Below are 12443 nucleotides of genomic sequence, written 5' to 3'. Positions count from 1 at the left end.
AGATGGGACTTGAACCTACAATCACAGGCTGAAGGAAGCCAGTGGCTTATCCATTAGACCACTGGGACCACATCTACAAAACTGAAATGGCAGCCTGTAAATACTGCACCCTGAACCTCTCGTATTGTGTTCTTCTCTGAGTTTTAAACTCACACTGATTGGTTGTTCCCCCTTCCATCTCACACGAAATCATTGGCTGCATGATAAAATTGATCTTACCTCCCATTTCTCCCCAAACGGACAGACAAGAAATCCACCAAAATCCAACTTTGCACAACTCAAGTCAGAGGAAAATGGAGCAGACATGAAAATAGCAAAGGGCTGAATGTTATTTTGTGCAGCACATTCAAGATATTTCCAGTTATTTGGGAAGGAGGAAGTGGAGATTTTGCAAAAAGCTGCATTGAGGACAATTCAACAGGATCTTGGCGGGCATTCAGCCCATTGTGGCTGTGCTGTCTCTTTCAGACAATTCACCCCAAGATCTCCCAAACCCTGGAATTACCTTGTGCAAGTTTCTACTAAAGAGCATTTTCCATAATCTCGAAGCAGGCAAGTGATTTTTAACAGAGTAGTTGAAAAATCCAGTCAATTTGGATTGAGATGGAGTTGATATGGGATGAAAATCAGCCACCACAAAGACCAGGCTTAAAACGTCAACACCCCAAAAGGGATTTGAACCTCCAATCCACTACATCAGAAGCTACAGTCTTAACCATTAAGCCACAAAAACTCAATGACAATACTCTACTGGGAATAGTTGATCTTAAATGAGTGCTACAGCCGAGCGTATTCCAAGATCTGTCACGACACACTGAGGGATACACTAAAGTTTCGGGCAGCTGCTGCCAACGTGTAACAGGGAAAGTACACATTCTCAGGTCTTTCACAAATTATCACATCGTCCTTTCAGTTCTCAGACCCTCTTGGTGCCTGACAATGAACAGAGATCATTTCCTGCCCAAGTACAAAATGCCTTCATTTTTTGTGACACAGAACTTTGAGAAATTTAAAAATTCCAATGTTTAGTTGCTTCTTTTCTCTCTGCATAGACTGTCCACAACTGATTTAGAACCTTTGTCTGCATTGTTATTTGATTTTTTATGAATAAAGTATATTTTTTAAATAAACAAAATCTGGAGAGAGAGAAGATCTGCCCGAACTTGCGAGACCCCCCTTTGTGGAAGAGAGCCAACCCTATATCGGGACAGGAAGGAGATTCCAATGGCCCAACATGGATTGTTTCGGATAATACACTCGCCTCCTTGACCACAAAGTGGGGAATGAAGTGGGAGTTGGCACGGGGCAGGGTGACACTAGGCAGACGGATGCACAAGATGGCCGCTCAGCCATAAGTTGGCCACTTGGCACACAAGATGGCCGCCGGACCACAATATGGAGAGAGACAGCAGAGCAAACACAGACACTGCCTGGGGCCACCAGAATGCCAGAACAATGCACTCACAACCGAGTTGATTAGTTTAAGGCAGATGGGAGAGACAATACACATGAATAACATACACTGCCCGCCGAAGGGTCTGGGTCAGACAACACCTTTGATAGAAATGCTAACTGTTAAATACAGCCTCAATACAGAGTGATAATAGTCAGGGCTGCAGTAATCGGCCTTCTCAGGAAGAGCGATTAGCGCCCATTACTACAGCAACTGACTTCCGCGCAGACGCTGAAACTGACAACAACTGCACTGAAATTAACAAAGGCCACGCTGGAACTGACAATAACTGCACCGAAACAATCAAGGATTCTGCAATGTTTACAATAAACAAGCCATGTTACAGAGACAATAACCTCATCACTGACCTATTATATCACAAAATGTATAACCATGTGCTCCGGGTTGAGAGAAGAATCACAGCTGACCACTGTGCTGTTGGTGCTGCTCTCTCCCTGGAGCTCCGGGATTTCCTTGGACAATAAACTCTGTTGGTGAACCCCGACTCTGACTCAGAGGCTGGTGATTTTCAGCAGTTGCCTTCCCACAAATGTTTGTCCAATCTGTGGATGTGGCACTCCAAGTACTCCAACGATGGCCTAACTACTTCACATCTCCATCATAGCCTCCTTGCAATTGTGTTCAATACCTTGACTAAGAAAGGTAAGGACCCAAATGCATAGCCACAGCCCCATCAGTTCCAACCTTGAACCCCCAGATTTCAATCATTTCCATTGACATATTGGACCTTATCATAAATACCAAACATGCAGGTAATCTGGGGTTCAGCTGGTAATGTTGACAGAATATAGCTTAGACTGACACCAACACAACCAAAACAGAAGCTGCTTTGTCCATAGACTGGTAGGTCTATCTGTTGGAGCCCCAGTGATCTCATGGACAAGGCACGAACTTCCTAAACCAGAGATTGTGGGCTCAAATCTTATTTGGGTTTTGATTTTGTTGAAACCTTCATTGAGCAGCTGATCTTAATCCTGTGTGGTCACGTGACCATGGCAACAAAATCAGGCATTCTCAATTGATCCTCAGCTGGAGAAATTTGAGCTGATAGAAAATTGGGCACGGTGGCACAGTGGTTAGCACTGCTGCCTCACAGCACCAGAAACCTGGGTTCAATTCCCACCTCAGGCGACTGTCTGTGTGGAGTTTGCACATTCTCCCCGTGTCTGCGTGGGTTTCCTCCGGGTGCTCCGGTTTCCTCCCACAGTCCAAAGATGTGCAGGTCAGGTGAATGGGCCAATCTAAATTGCCCGTAGTGTTAGGTTAGGGGTATGGGTGGGTTGCGCTTCGGCGGGGTGGTGTGGACTTGTTGGGCCGAAGGGCCTGTTTCCACACTGTAAGTAATCTAATCTAAATTAAACAGCAGCTGTCAGTTCCAGAAAACAGTGCAACTCAGATCAAAGAGCTACAAAGATTCAAGGAAAACCAGTTCCAACCAGACTGAGGGTTGTATATTGGAGAAGTGTCAGCCTGAGTCAATCCACTTTATAGCTCCTGGCATGACAACAGTGAAGGGTATTGGTGGGACCCCATTGGATGATGTGAACCCAGCTCATGACCGTATTGGCCGAAGCCACAGAAGATTCTGGAAGATCAGGGACAGGAGAGGAGGAAAACACACCTGAACGCCAAACCCTTAGCGAAGCCTTGACTGGGTCCTGCAGTGGAGCTCTGACCATCTGCTCCAAACCTGTTCATAAAAGTCCTCGCGTGAGTAGTGCAGGCCATTCAGCCCATCACATCCACACTGACCCTCTGAAGAGCATCCCATCCAGGCCCAACATTCATCATCCCACCTTGCATTCCCCAAAGCCAATCCACCGGACCTGCACATCTTTGGACTGTGGGAGGAAACCAAAGCACCCGGAGTACCCCATGGAGAGAATGCGCAAACTCGACACAAACAGACACCCAAGGGAGGAATCAAAGCCAGGTCCCTGACACTGTGAGGCAGCAGTGCTACCCACTGAGCCACCATGCCATCCCCAGGAGAATCTCAGCAGGTTTTCAGCCATTGTGACTGTGCTTTCTCATTCAGACAATTCACATCAATCCTGCAAAACTTGTGCAAGAAGATGTTAGGCACCACTTCCCATCAACTGAATGCAGACATGGAGATTTTCCCAAAGTAGATTAGAAATCAAGTTGACAAAGTACAAGTGACTGACACCCCAGATGGGACTCGAACCCACAATCCCTGACTTAGAAGGCCAGTGCCATATCCATTAGGCCACTGGGGCCACACTCCTGGCTGGAAATCACAGCCTTTATGTACTGCACCCGACCTCTCATACTGTGTGTTTCTGAGTGTTATCCTCTCACTGATTGTTTTTTACCCCGACCATCTCATGATAAATTGTTGGCTGCTTGATTAATCAATCTCACGTCCCATTTGTCCCCAAACGGACAGTTGAGAAATTAACCAAACTCCAATGTTGCACAACTCAAGTCTAAGGAATATGGAGCAGACGAGAAAATAGCAAAGGGCTCAATGTTATTTTGTGCAGCACCTTGAAGATATTTGCAGGTAGTGGGGAAGGAGTAAGTGGAGATGTTGCAAACAGCTGCATTGAGGACAAATCAACAGAATCATAGCAGGCATTCAGCCCATTATGGCTGTGCTGTCTCTTTCAGACAATTCACACCAAGATCTCCCAAATCCTGGAATTACTTTGTGCAAGCTTCGAATAATCATCGTTAAAAATCAGACAACACCAGGTTGTAGTCCAACAGGTTTATCTCAAAGTACTAGCTTTCGTAGCACTGCTGCTTCGTCAGGTGGTTGTGGAGTATAAGATTGTATGACACAGAATTTATGGCAAAAGTTTACAGTGTGATGTCACTGAAATTATATATTGAAAAAAATCTGGATTTTGTGTGAAGTCTCGCATCATTTAGAATGACCAGGTTGGTTTCAGTTCTTTCATGTGTAAATCACAAAACATAGAACATAGAAAAATACAGCACAGTACAGGCCCTTCAGCCCTCGATGTTGCGCCGACCGAAGCCTACCTAACCTACACTAGCCCAATAACCTCCATATGCTTATCCAATGCCCACTTGAATGACCAGAAAGAGGGAGAGTCCACCACTGATTCTGGCAGGGCATTCCATGAACTCACAACTCACAAAATGTTTTTCATTGCGAAGTGAAATGGCAAGCTCACCAATAAAAGCTAAATGCTTTGAATGCTGGAAATCTGAAACAGATAAAATGGTGGAGAAATCATGACTCAAAAACATGATTGAGTTTTCTGAAAAAGTCACAAAGAGGATTGATGAGGGCAGAGCGGTGGATGTGATCTATATGGACTTCAGTAAGGCGTTCAACAAGGTTCCCCATGGGAGGCTGATCAGCAAGGTTAGATCTCATGGAATACAGGGAGAACTAGCTATTTGGATACAGAACTGGCTCAAAGGTAGGAGACAGAGGATGGTGGTGGAGGGTTGTTTTTCAGACTGGAGCCCTGTGTCCAATGGAGTGCCACAAGAATCAGTGATGGGTCCACTACTTTCCGTCATTTATATATATGTTAGTATCATTATGAGGTATCATTAATAAGTTTGCAGATGACACCAAAATTGGAGGTGTAGTGGACAGCAAAGAAGGTTCCCTCAGATTACAACGGGATCTTGATTCGAAGGGCCGATGAGCTGAGGAGTGATGGGTGGAGTTTAATTTAGATCAATGTGAGGTGCTGCATTTTGGGAAAGCAAATCTTAACTGGGCTTATAGACTTAATGGGAATGTCCCAGGGAGTGTTGGTGAACAAAGAGACCTTAGAGTGTAGGTTCATAGCTCCTTGAAAGTAGAGTCGCAGATCGATAGGATAGTGAAGAAGGCGTTTGGTATGCTTTCCTTGATTCTAAATCAGATCTGTGCAGTCTATGCAGAGAGATAAGAACCAACAAAACATTGGAATGTTGACATTTCTCAAAGCTTCTGTATCGTTGTGAACAAAAAGGCATTTGTACTTGGGCAGGAACTGATCTCTGTTCATTGTCAGGCACCAAGAGGATCTGAGAATTGATAGAATGATGTGACAATTTGTCAGAAAGACCTGAGACTGTGTTGTTTCCCTGTTACACCTTGGCAGCAGTTGCCCAAAACCTTAGTGCATCCCTGAAAATGTCATCTGAGATGTTGGAACATGCTGGGCTGTAACACTCATTGCTGCCAAGACTTTACACTGGCAAATGGCTATGTGTGCCCTAGTAGCATATTGGGTAAACCACTGTCCTCCTCAGTCTGGGATTGTGGGTTTAATTTCCCTCTGGGCTGCTTACGTTTTAAGCTTGGTCTTTGTAGGTGACTTTTGTCCCATGCCAACTTCATCACGATCCAAATTGACTGCATTTTTCAAACTACTCAGTTCAAAATAACTGTGCCTGTGTTGAGATTATGGCGAATGATGTGTAATAGAAACTTGCACAAGGCAATTCCTGAATTTGGGAGATCTTGAGGAGAATTGTCTGAAAGAGACAGCGCAGCCACAATGGGCTGAACGCCCGCTAAGATTCTGTAGATTTAGAACATACGACATAGAACATAGAACAGTACAGCACCGAACAGGCCCTTCAGCCCACGTTGTTGTGCCGACCATTGATCCTCATGTATGCACCCTCAAATGTCTGTGACCATATGCATGTCCAGCAGTTTCTTAAATGTCCCCATTGACCTTGCTTCCAGAACTGCTGCTGGCAACGCATTCCATGCTCTCAAAACTCTCTGTGTAAAGAACCCGGCTCTGACATCCCCTCTATACTTTCCTCCAACCAGCTGAAAATTATGACCCCTGGTGTTAGCCATTTCTGCCCTGGGAAATAGTCTCTGGCTATCGACTCTATCCATACCTCTCATTATCTTGTATACCTCAATTCGGTCCCCTCTCCTCCTCCTTTTCTCCAATGAGAAAAGTCTGAGCTCAGTCAACCTCTCTCCATAAGATAAGCCCTCCAGTCCAGGCAGCATCCTGGTAAACCTCCTCTGAACCCTCTCCAAAGCATCCACATCTTTCCTCTAATAGGGCGACCAGAACTGGACACAGTATTCCAAGTGCAGTCTAACCAAAGAAAGCATTTGTCCTCAATGCAACCTTTTGCAACATCTCCACCTACTTCCTCCCCACTAACTGCAAATATCTTGAAAGCGTTGCACAAAATAACATTGAGCCCTTTGCTATTTTCCTGTCTGCTCCATTTTCCTCAGATGTGAGTTGTGCAATATTGGAGTTTGGTTGGTTTCTTGTCTGTCCGTTTGGGGACAAATGGGAAGCGAGATTGATTTATCAAGCAGCCAATTTTTTAGCATGAGGTGGAAGTTGGAAAAAACAATTAGTGAGAGTATAAAACTGAGAAAAACACAATATGAGCCATCAGGGTGCAGTATTTAAAGGCTGCCAGTTTAACAGCAGACATGTAGTCCCAGTGACCTCATGGATAAGATATTGGGATTCCTCAGCTAGGGATTGTGGGTTCAAATCCCCTCCTGAGTAGATTAATTTTATAGGTTGCCCTCTTTGAACTTTACTTCTAATCGACATTATAAACATCCCCATGTCTGCATTCAGTTGATGGGAAGTGCTGTCCAAGATGAACTTGCACAAAGTTGTCGGGGATCTGCTGGATTCAGTCGAAACTATCTGAAAGAGACAGCAGAGCCACAATGGGGAAAGAACTGCTGAGATTCTCCTGGGGTTGGCATGGTGACTCACAGTGTCAGGGACCTGGCTTTGATTCCTCCCTTGGGTGTCTGTTTGTGTCGAGTTTGCACATTCTCTCCCTGGGGTACTCGGAGTGCATTGTGTTCCTCCCACAGCCCAAAGATGTGCAGGTTCGGTGGATTGGCTTTGGGGAATGCAGGGTGAGAGGATAGGGGTTGGGCCTGGATGGGATGCTCTTCAGAGGCTGAGTGTGGACTTGATGGGCTGAATGGCTTGTCCCTCTCACTCTTGGGCTTTTATGAACATGTTTGGAGCAGATGGTCAGAGCTCTGCTGCAGATCCCAGTCAAGGCTTTGCCAAGGGACTGGCATCCAGGTGTGTGTTCATTTCCTTCTTTTCCCTGATCTTCCAGAATGTTCTGTAGCTTTGGTCAACGGGGTCATGAGCTGGGTTCACCTCATCCAATGGGGTCACATTGCCAGGAGCTAGACAACGGATTTACTCAGACTGACACTTCCAGTCATCGAGTCATAGAGATGTACAGCACAGAAACACACCCTCGGTCCAACCCGTCCATGCTGAACAGATATCCCAACCCAATCTAGTCCCACCTTCCAGCACCCGGCCCATCTCCCTCCAAACTCTTCCTATTCATATACCCATCCAGATGCCTTTTAAATGATGTAATTGTACCAGCCTCCACCACTTCCTCTGGCAGCTCATTCCACACACACACCACCCTCTGCCTGAAAATGTTGCACCTTAGGTCTCCTTTATATCTTTTCTCTCTCACTCTAAACCTAAACCCTCTAGTTCTGGAGTCCCCCACCCCAGGGAAAAGACCTTGGCGGTTTACCCTATTCATGCTCCTCATGATTTTATAAACCTCTGTAAGGTCACCCCTCAGCCTCTGACACTTGGATCCTATCCTTAGAGGAACTGGTATCAGCTTCCACCACTGTGACTGTGTGTTCAACCTCATCCGTCCTCTTTTCCAGGTCTCCCAGCTGCTGTTCATGCTTCTGCAGCATGATCGAGATCGGGGCCAGCTTCACCTCTAATCTGCTTCCCCAACATCTCATGAGATTTCACGAGCTCCTTCCCCAGGGCCTGGTAGGTAATTGAGTCCGAGGATCCTGCAGGCTGGGCCGGGGGCCTGGCCCCGGACACTGCTCCTCCCTTCTCCAACATCTCTGGACGATGAAAACGCAGGTAAGTTGATTTTTCACAATGTCCTGGGACTCCACAACCTTTTCAGAGTCCCAGGATATCGCGATGGTCCGGATTGGGTGGGATAGAAATTCTTCCCCCTGGTGCTGTGGTGCGAAACTCTGCAACATGATCGTCTGAGATCACCCCCATCTTGGATCCCCAGAGTGCAGTGAGAGAATAAAACTCAGAAAAACATACAACGAGAGGTCAGGGTGCAGTATTTAAAGGCTGCTATTTTTGCCTTGACTGTGCAGCCCCAGTGGCCTAATGGATAAGGCATTGGCCTCCTAAGCCAGAAATTGTGGGTTCAAGTCCCATCTGGGGTGTCGGGCTCTTCCTTACGTGTCATTAATCTTTAATCCACTTTGCAAACATCCCCATATCTGCATTCAGTTGATGGGATGTGGTGTCCCATGTGACCTTACACAAGTCTTTTGGGGATCTGCAGGATTCAGGCTAAATTCCCTGAAAGAGACAGGACAGTCACAATGGCTGAAAACCTGCTGAGATTTTCCTGGGAATGGCATGTTGGCTCAGTGGGTAGCACTGCTGCCTCACAGTGTCAGGGACCTGGCTTTGATTCCTCCCTTGGGTGTCTGTTTGTGTAGAGTTTGCACATTCTCTCCATGGGGTACTCCGGGTGCTTTGGTTTCCTCCCACAGCCCAAAGATGTGCAGGTTCGGTGGATTGGCTTTGGGGAGTGCAGGGTGAGAGGATAGGGGTTAGGCCTGGCTGGGATGCTCTTCAGAGGGTCAGTGTGGATGTGATGGTCTGAATGGCCTCCTCCCACCCCACTCTAGGGCTTCTCTGAACAAGTTTGGAGCAGATGGTCAAAGGCCCAGTCAAGGCTTCGTGAAGGGACTGCCATCCATATGTGTGTCCCTATGCTCCTTTTCCCTGATCTTCCCGAATGTTCAAATCACCATCATCACATTAAAGACATTTTGTTTCTTGTCTTAATGAGAAGGGATTTGCCTTCAAGAGCACAAAGGTTTTGGATGTTGTCTCTTGAGGTTTGCTGATGAAACCGTTGATGTGCAGGGCCAACTGCAGATAATGGCAGAGACACTCTCCAGTGGTGACTGTCAGTGTTACCAGTCGTGAAGACTTCATCCAAGAAACTGACGGTGATCTTGACCGCAGTCTCACCACGGCCTGCAAATCACAATCGGCTTAACCAGACTCAAGAACTAAAGAGAAACCAAGAACATCTCACCGATATTACCATGAAGGTTGGTCACAGCAAACGATCAACAGCGAGACCGCAAAAACACATTTCATATCTCCCTGTGCTGGAACTTTCTGCTGTCTTTCTCCATTGAAATAATATCCAGTTGCTTTATTCTTCCGACCAAAGTGTATGACCTCACACAGTCCCACATTGTCTTTCATTTGCTGAGTTTTTGGTCACTCCCTTGACCCATCCACCTCCCTCTGCAAACTCTGTGAGTCAGCCTCAGCAGTTGCCTTCCCACAAATGTTTGTCCAATCTGTGGATGTGGCACTCCAAGTTCTCCAACGATGGCCTAACTACCTAACATCTCCATCATAGCCTCCTTGCAATTGTATTCAATACCTTGACTAAGAAAGGTAAGGGCCCAAATGCATAGCCACAGCCCCATCAATTCCAACCTTGAACACCCAGATTTCAATCATTTCCATTGACATATTGGACCTTATCATAAATACCAAACATGCAGGTAATCTGGGGTTCAAGTGGTAATGTTGACAGAATATAGCTTAGACTGACACCAACACAACCAAAACAGAAGCTGCTTTGTCCATAGATTGGTAGGTCTATCTGTTGGAAACCAGTGACCTCATGGGTAAGGCACGAACTTCCTAAACCAGAAATTGTGGGCTCAAGTCTTATTTGGGGTATTGATTTTGTTGAAACCTTCACTGTGCAGCTGATCTTAATCCTGTGTGGTCACGTGTCCATGGCAACAAAATGAGGCATTCTCAATTGATCCTCAGCTGGAGAAATTTGACCTGATAGAAAATTGGCCAAACTAAATTAAACAGCAGCTTTCAGCTCCAGAGAACAGTGCAACTAAGATCAAAGAGTTACAAAGATTCAAGAAGAACCATTTCCAACCAGACTGAGGATTGTATATTGGAGAAGTGTCAGCCTGAGACAACCCACTTGAAAGGTCCTGGCATGACAACAGTTAAGTGTATTGGTGTGACCCCATTGGATGTTGTGAACCCAGCTCATGATCGTACTGGCCAAAGCCACAGAAGATTCTAGAAGATCAGAGAAATGTAGGGGAGGAACACACACCTGGATGCCAGTCCCTTCACAAAGCCTTGACTGGGCCTTGCAGTGGAGCTCTGACCATCTGCTCCAACCTTGTTCAGAGAAGCCCTAGAGTGGGGTGGGAGGAGGCCATTCAGTCTATCATGTCCCCACTGTCACTCTGAAGATCATCCCATCCAGGCCCAACCCCTATCCTCTCACCCTGCATTCCCCAAAGCCAATCCACCGAACCTGCACATCTTTGGGCTGTGGGAGGAAACCAAACCACCCGGAGTACCCCATGGAGAGAATGTGCAAACTCGACACAAACAGACACCCAAGGGAGGAATCAATGCCAGGTCCCTGACGCTGTGAGGCAGCAGTGCTACCCACTGAGCTGCCATGACATCCCCAGGAGAATCTCAGAAGGTTTTCAGCCATTGTGCCTGTGCTGTCTCTTTCAGACGATTCACCCCTATATCCTGCATATCCTCAACATTCTGTATTTTTCTGACACAAGGTACCACCAACCCAACACAGACCTCGGGACTTATCCAGATGAGATGAAAAATCGGCTTGACCTCAGACAAAGATCAGCCATGAAGACAAGGGTTAAAATGTCAGACACCGCAGATGGGACTTGAACCCACAATCCCTGGCGTAGGAGGCCAGTGCCTTATCCATTAGGCCACTGGGGCCACATGTGTGATGTTAAAATTGCAGCTTTTAAGTTTTGTTTTGCAAGAACACACTGACTGTGGCTCAGCCAGCACAGAGTCAGTGCCCTGGACTGAGGGGATTCTAAATCTCCTGGTTATATATGTTTTTCTCTTTCCCCCCGCACTGCTGCCTAATTGTGGTAGTGCTTATATTTTCCCCAGCACCCATGTTGTGTGTGTGCAGGTGTGAGACACAGTGAAAGACAACAGATGTACAAATCTTTATTCAATTCCCACCACCAGGAAGAAATGAAACACCCGAGTGGCCAGTGACAAGCATCAAAGGGCAATGCTGTGTGACCAAACAGTGAGGGGGAGGGCACTCTCTGAACAGCTCAAGGATGTTGGTAGACACTGCGTGCTCCTTCTCCAGGGACACCCGGGCTCGAACCTAACCGCGGAAGAGGGTCAGGCAATCGGCCCTAACAACCAGTTTGGCCAGGCCCAGGAGCAGACCCACGAGGAGATCCTCTGACCAACCCTCCCCCCTCGGCACGGGTGCCCAATGATGGGGAGTGTGGGGCTGAAGTCTAACCAGGAACGGAGGAGAAGGTTTCCCAGAAAGCTAAAAAGGGAGTGCAAGCGCCCTGTTCCATGGACTCCACAGCACCACAGAACAAGCAGTTGGGCTGGGAGTCCGTGAACCACCACAATCTGCGGACTGCCGCGTGCAATACCCTCCACCCCAGATCCCCGTGAGAAAGGAGGAGGACTCCCATGTAGAGAGCCCTTCACTGGGGATGGTCCCCACCGCCCGGTGGTAAATGGGCACGCCAGGGTGTGTCCGGGAGGTGGATGAGGGTGTGCAGCAGCAGTCTGTACAGGGCCCTGTGTGATACACCCCTGAAAGGGACAAAACTAAAACTCCGGAGACAGCTCAGGTTGTGGGGCACAGTCTCCCGCAGGAAGTACAGGACCCCTGGGGCCAATGTGAAATTCCGTCCGGGCAGGAGTGAGTGCAGACGGGATCCCACCGCACACCTGAGCATCCTCCAACTGGGGCACTACGAGGGGTCTGAGCACCGTCGTTTTAAGGTGTCGGATGGTGGTGGCCACGTACCGGACGTCTACCGCTGCCCTGCTCGCTATATCCTGCGGCAGCGTCCAGCCCAGGCCCCCACCATCCAGCACGTCCC

At 47.4% G+C, this 12443-nt stretch overlaps 3 non-coding genes across 3 annotated transcripts; 1 reads left to right on the top strand and 2 right to left on the bottom strand.

The window, feature by feature from the left end:
• Nucleotides 1-3641: 3641 nt before the first annotated feature.
• On the bottom strand, nucleotides 3642-3714 carry trnar-ucu (transfer RNA arginine (anticodon UCU)). Its single transcript has one exon. It is a non-coding gene; the product is annotated as a tRNA-Arg (tRNA).
• Nucleotides 3715-8602: 4888 nt separating this feature from the next.
• trnar-ccu (transfer RNA arginine (anticodon CCU)) lies at nucleotides 8603-8675 on the top strand. Its single transcript has one exon. It is a non-coding gene; the product is annotated as a tRNA-Arg (tRNA).
• A 2538-nt stretch (nucleotides 8676-11213) lies between these two features.
• Nucleotides 11214-11286, bottom strand: trnar-ccu (transfer RNA arginine (anticodon CCU)). The gene has a single exon. It is a non-coding gene; the product is annotated as a tRNA-Arg (tRNA).
• Between the last annotated feature and the right edge of the window lie 1157 nt (nucleotides 11287-12443).

The sequence above is a fragment of the Chiloscyllium punctatum genome, chromosome 18 (assembly GCF_047496795.1).
Source record: "Chiloscyllium punctatum isolate Juve2018m chromosome 18, sChiPun1.3, whole genome shotgun sequence".
Taxonomy (NCBI): domain Eukaryota; kingdom Metazoa; phylum Chordata; class Chondrichthyes; order Orectolobiformes; family Hemiscylliidae; genus Chiloscyllium; species Chiloscyllium punctatum.
The sequence above is the reverse complement of the archived record's forward strand: the minus strand, read 5'-3'. Positions and strand labels throughout refer to the sequence as shown.